Consider the following 6,743-nt stretch of genomic DNA (forward strand, 5'->3'; position numbering starts at 1 on the left):
ATAATCATCAATGTTTTTCCTGTCAGCTTGTCCGGAAACTGAGTGTCATACTTTGAACTGCATCATCTTTGCTCAGCATTGTCTACCGAACCAGGTCCCTCATTAGGTTCATCATCTGCATCAGCTCCTTTGGGATTGCTGGATTCATGAAGAGGATGTTCTTCAGCAAGCTCATTGTTTAGGTCATCTTTCTGAATCTGTAACATCGCTTTCATCTCAGAATCTTCTTTGTTTTTCAACTTGCTTCTCAATTCTCCCAAACTCATCAAAAATCACATGAACATCTTTTTCAATCCACACATTTACTCTTTCAACATTATTGAGATTAAACTTCTCAATATCATCATTTTGGTCACAAAACATGGACTATTCACCGCTTCAGCCAGAACATTCTTTGGAAGATTAGCAGCCTGCTTATTCCACTTGAAGGATGATCTGATATGCTTCTCTTTAACACAAGCATCACAAACTTTGTCATCTAAAAATTTTATTTTGGGCAGACCGTGACCAGTTCCCTCGACACAAGTTTGTTCAGAGAGAAGAGCTCACATGACCAAGTCTCATGTATCATAGATCAATATTCTCACCTTGAGCATCAAGGGAAGTGAGAATGTTACAAGCGGTGTTGAGATCAGTAGTACATTTTCTTAAATCTCCCTTTTTGTCAACATTATCATCTAAGAGATCAAGTTGTGACCACACATTTGTCTGATAAGAGCTTGACTTCATTTCCTTTATCACAGATATGTGAAACACTTAGAGGACTGTACTTCAACCCATTGACATAGTACACAACTTCGAAAGAGTGTTCCACTGACTTTCAAGTCCTGCCTTCACAAAAACAAGTACCATTTCCTGCCCCAAAGAGACACCTCCACCTTGAAGTGCCTTGAGAGAGAGAGGAAGTTTTTAATTTACCAGTCACGTGCTTTGAGCATCCGCCACTCATGAACCAACATTGACTAATGTTACTTCCTCTCACCTGCATACCATATCACTTGATATCCTTGGGAACCCATTTTAGTCTGAGTCCCCAGTAAACAGATGAAGGCATGATAAGTGAACTTTTTGACCAATGAGGCAGGACAATCTTTTCATTTTGGGAGTTCTGGCAGTGGGAGCAGGTCCTCTTTTCTGTGCAGCTTTTAGTCTGGTGTAGGAAGAAAGGTTTTCTTGAGACATTTTAAAGGCTAGACAATCCTTCTTCAGATGACCATTGCGGCAACAATGAAGGCATAACAAATTGTCAAATACAGACATATGGGAGGACTGATGTTTGAACTTCCTAAACCCTTCTTGTTGTTAGGACATTGATTGGTGGCATTTGAGAGTAGTTTAGAAGAGTTAGTCCATCTCAGAGAATTTTTCAGTTCTTCTCTGAGACGGACCAGGTCCCTTTCCATTTGATCATTTCTTTCCAAGGCCAATGCAAGTCTGGTTTCAGCAGTGTTCAGACTAGCTTCTAGCTCCATTTGCAAACTACTAGCCTCTCCTTTCCCTTTGCCAGATTTCTCACTCAGCATCTTCAATTTCTCCTTGATTTCTAGATTTTCAGTCTCTAGAACAGTCAATTGTTCCTCGATAACGGACACATGATCAGTCAAGGCTAACTTCTCTTCATTGAAACTATCTAGATTGTTGTTCATAGAGTCTTTTTCCGTAGTTAACTCTATAACAGAGTCAATCAGAACAGCAGCTAGATTTCTCAACTTCCTAACATAGTAAGCATTCAAGTTTTGTTTAAGGTCAAAGAGAGTTACCTTTTCTTCATCTTCCTCCTCGTCAGAATTTACCATGAATGCGAACATGCCATCAAACACATTATCATCGTCTTTGACAGCTAGCATGGATGCACCTTCGGGACATTCTAATTCTTCTGACTCGCTTGAGGAGTCTCCCCATGCAGCAAAAGCTTTCTTCACAACGTAGTCAACTGCAACTTTTCTTGCTTTCTTATCGGGGACCAAGTCCCATTTTTTGTCTTTCTCTCCTCTAGGTCTTTGATACTCTTTGGCTTCAACCTTATGCATGGGAAAATCTCTAATGAAATTCCCTAGCTTTCCATACGTGTGGCATAGGTAGTTTGTATTTGCAGCTCTGTTTAAGTTTCCTGCCTTCCGTAAACCTCTATGTTTCCTCATTATTTTTTGCAACCTTCTCGTGAGGTATGTCATGTCCTCATCTTCATCAAAAAGTTTCACCAGATATCACCTTGAGAGCTAGAGACTTGTCTTTCTTCAACTCCTTCTTTGACGCTTCTTGATTTTTGTTCAGTGGAGCAACCATCTTTTCACAGGAATCTCTCTTGGTGTTAACCAGCCAGAGAGCACCTGCTCTGATACCAATTGATAGAATATAGGTGTCCACTAAGAATCAATGGACCAGGTCCCTTGACAAAAATAAGAATAGAATGTAAGCACAGGCAATAGCCAGCATCCCCTATACGTCAATGGACCAGGTCCCGTGACTCAGTAAGGACAGTAGCTGAAATAAGTGCAGAAAGTAAATAGTTGAAGGTAAAATCTGCACAAGGATTTTACGTGGAAACGTGCTCAAGGGAGTAAAACCACGGCCTGTCTCATAGGATTTTCAACTGTTTCACTAATCTTCTTTAAGCAAAAGTGAACAACAGTTACAGCCAACGTGAGAAGAAGTTATTAATCTCACAACCAAGTAATAACTCTATTACTTGAAGAGCCTAAGCATATACCACACTGCCCACTAAGCTATCACCACTAGACAACTTAGACTTCAACTAAGCAACACACAGGTTGCCGACTAAACCACCACCCTCTGGACAATTTAGACTTTGACTAAGCAACAACAATGTTGCCCACTAAACCACCTAACTCTTAGATGATTTAGACTTCAACTAAGCAGATACAACACTGCCCACTAAACCATCCCACCTAGATGACTTAGACTTTTAGATGAACTGAACAACAATCTAATTCATTTATAGATTAGGAATAAATTTACAATGTAAGCACGGAAGATATAATCCTAAGACAACTAGACAACTTGCAGCTCTATCAGGTCCATGTTGCTCTTGAGGATAATACTTCTTGAAGATGGCCTTTGCTTTTGAGCTTTTTGGATTTTCTGAAATCCAAAACTTTGTTTGCCAAAACTTGGGTTTGTGTTTTGGAGAAGAGACTATATCAAAGTGGACACAAACCTTTGGGACCAGGCTATTGGCTGAGTGCCTACTGTCATGAAAAGATGTGCACCAACCACATCAGAGTTGGCAGCTTTTTGACAACTGTATTTTCGTCCTTTTCTCGTACGCAGACTTTTCGGGACCAGGTCCCTTGCTGAGTTCTTTGCTGCTTGAGTTATTGTAAAAGACTTGCTAGTTTTCTCACTTCTTGAATGAATAATGTTGTTTTTTTATTGTTGTATACATCAGTTACCAACACGGGTTTTGACCACTTAAACAAATAAATCTGTCCGCCCTTCATATTGATGAAGTACGCTGCACATCTCACCAACCAACCTGACAAGACAACTGTAAAGATAGCTTTACAGTTGTGCACCACTTTGAGTCTGGACGGAGGTACTCTGCCAGGGACCGGGTCCCTGTATTTGTGAGGATCATCAAAACACCTAGAATATAACATTTTCCCCCGTTTTGATGAAGACACAAAAATATTCCTCATGCTGAGTTTATTCATTCACTGCCCATTTTATCAGTCCCAATACCAGAGGACCCTTTCCTAGATCTGGTCCCTGGTTAGATTATGCATTTGTGAGGATCATCAAAACAACTAGAATATAGCAGTAAGAGATATTGTTTCTTCTTCTTCTGTTAACAACTGAGAGGTGAAAATTTTTTATATTAGCATCACCATGCGCAATCCAGTTGATACGAGATCTTAACTTCCAGTGGTCCTCTTCGATTTTAAGGATATGGTTATACTTTTTCCTTAAGTCAGAATCCTGATTCTGAAGCAAGGAGCTTGTAGCGAGGGTACTAGAGTTTTGAATACCCGCTAGTCTAGCTAGGAGTCTGTATTTCTTTCTAAAAATATTTCAAAAGGTTCTCGTGCTCCGGTCAGAAGCACTAGTTGTGAATGTTCGAAGGGCTTCTTGGAGAGTTCTATTCGTCCAACTATCTTTCACTAAATTACTAAAATTTGGGTGATCCATCCAGTATTTTTCGAGTTTGAAGGATTTTTCCCTCCTGCTGGATCTGGAACCAGTGAGAGTGATTAAGGGAGGATTATGGTTCGAGTGAGTCTTAGGAAGATGAATGATATGGGTATTCCAATGGTCAAAAATCAGTGTCTCAACTCAAATTCAAATTACAAATAAGTGAGATAATGATAAAGAACTAAAAAGATATTTATCTTCAATTCATATTTTTGACTATATATTTTTAATTCAAATTGAAGATAAGTACGATTATGATAAAGAATCAAAATGATTATGATAAAATATTCATATTAATTAATTTTTAATATTAAGTCTTGAAAAACGATTTAGAAAATAAGTACTTAATGTTGATGTTAAAAATATTTTTTTTAAAAGTATCTTAATATATTAATAGTGCAAAAAAAAATATTGGACAAATAAAAGAACGGAAGAAATATTTGATAACTTTCTACTATTTTTCAATGGTAAGATCTGTATTGCCCGAAAATTCAAAGGACAATGGGAATGTGTTGTAGCAACTGCGTGTTCTTTTTGTTGATATGAAAAAGAAGAAAAATTGTTTGTATGGTGGCATATTTTCTTTCACTTTTAAGTTACCCGTTTGGCTGTAAAATTATGATTCACATTTTTTGCAAAATAAATTTTATTTTATTAAAAACAATGTTTGTACATGAAAAGTTCAAATTTCAATTTGAAGTTGTGTTTCCAAATCCGGGAACAAGTTATAACTATTTTCAAACTCAATTTTGTAATAATAATACATTCAAATATGAATAGAAATCCACATATTATAAAATGTATAACCAAACAAAACTCCAAGTTCATAAATTCAAATAAAATGAAAAATATTTTAAATAAATTAGTGCCTTGAATAGAAAAAAATTGAAGCATAATTAATTAATTTTTTTATTATTTGTTGTTATTGATAAATATTATTACATTTTATAACTAGGTGTGAATTGTACTCACCTTCCTCTCCCTCTCTTGCTTGCCTCTATCCTCTCATGTTACCTTCTCGCCCCATATCTCTCATCTTCTCCATAATTCAATGTGTGAATCTTTCTTTTTCATCCTTTCTGTTTTATATAAATACGCCTCATTGATGTTTTACTTGAATTATTTTTATCTACACCTGTAATTTTTGGTCCTCAATATTTTTGGGTAACTGCTGATTATTGATTTATTTTTATATTGAATTAACGTCGATATATTAAAAAAATCATTTTGGATTCTTGATTTGTTATTCAATGTTTGAAATTCTCTCTTCTTAGAATGATATAACTAATTGTATCTATGTATTAAAAAAATTGTGTTTGTGATATAAAAAAAAAATGATACACCTATGATCAGACTATATCTTCTTCAATTGATACATCCAATTTTATCTATGTATTAAAAAGAACTAAAATTATATGTGTACAAAAAAATGTTGATACAACTATTATCATATTGTATCTATATATCAGGAAAAAAAATATAATTATTATCAGAAAATGTTATGTTTATAGGTCTTCAACAACTTCTTTTGTCACTAGCCAATAGTCACTATGATCGAACGTTAACATGTCTACTCACCTTGTATGCAATGATGTGGTTGTGATATAATATGTATCTATGTGTGTCTATGTTTCAATCTTAAAGTTTATGTGCACTTGTATATTTGTATGCAAATTTAGAAGAGAGGAGAGCGAAATTTGGGAGAGAGAGAAAGAGGAGGTTCTGTAATTGTGTATATATGATCCGTATATCTCAATTTCAATTGAGATATAGATTGTATCTAAGATACAATTTGCATGTCTCTTTCCTTTGTCTCACTCAACTCTCTCTTCTCTAACTCTGTTATTATTAATTGTAATTAGACAAATTATAACTACTATTTTTTTATGAAAATATCACTAAAATGTAATGATTTCCCAATATTTTCCCCCTAAAATAACAAATGCGAAAAAAAAAAGTTCACCGACATTTTTATTAGGCTGCAACTTTATTTCCCAATAAATAATAAATAATCTATTTGTTTGGACAGTGGTAGGGAATGGGTTGGTGATGATCTACCTTAAAAGATATAATTAAAATAAATATTTTTTATCTTTTTGTCTTTACAATGAACATAATCATTTTATCGCATAATATATTAACGTGTTTTTTAATTTGAATTTAGTTGATATTTAACCTATTTTTTAATTTTGGATGTACATTTGTAGACATTTAAATTTGTATAAAATTGAACAAGTAGACACATGTGTCCAATGTGACATAATACACGTAGAATGTGAATTGCTACGCAAAACGTCATGTAGAACACATGAGTCTACTTGCTCAATTTTATACGAGTTTAAATGTTTATTTATGCACACCTAAAATTAAAGAATATAAATATCAGCTAAAATCAAATTAAATGGCACGTTTACGTAGTATTTCAATTTTTATTTATTTTCAAATGAAACACAATTATTCAGACACTAATCAAGTCATTTCTTGGTGTAGACCAAAGTTCCAACACATACCAAACTAATAATTCTACAAACTGTGGCTGACGTCCACCTTGAAATTATAATCTTGGAGACAATATTGAAAATTTTGGTCCG

This window comes from Solanum verrucosum, unplaced genomic scaffold (genome assembly GCF_900185275.1).
Source record: "Solanum verrucosum unplaced genomic scaffold, falcon-dt-bn FXZP01000208.1, whole genome shotgun sequence".
Taxonomy (NCBI): Eukaryota; Viridiplantae; Streptophyta; class Magnoliopsida; order Solanales; family Solanaceae; genus Solanum; species Solanum verrucosum.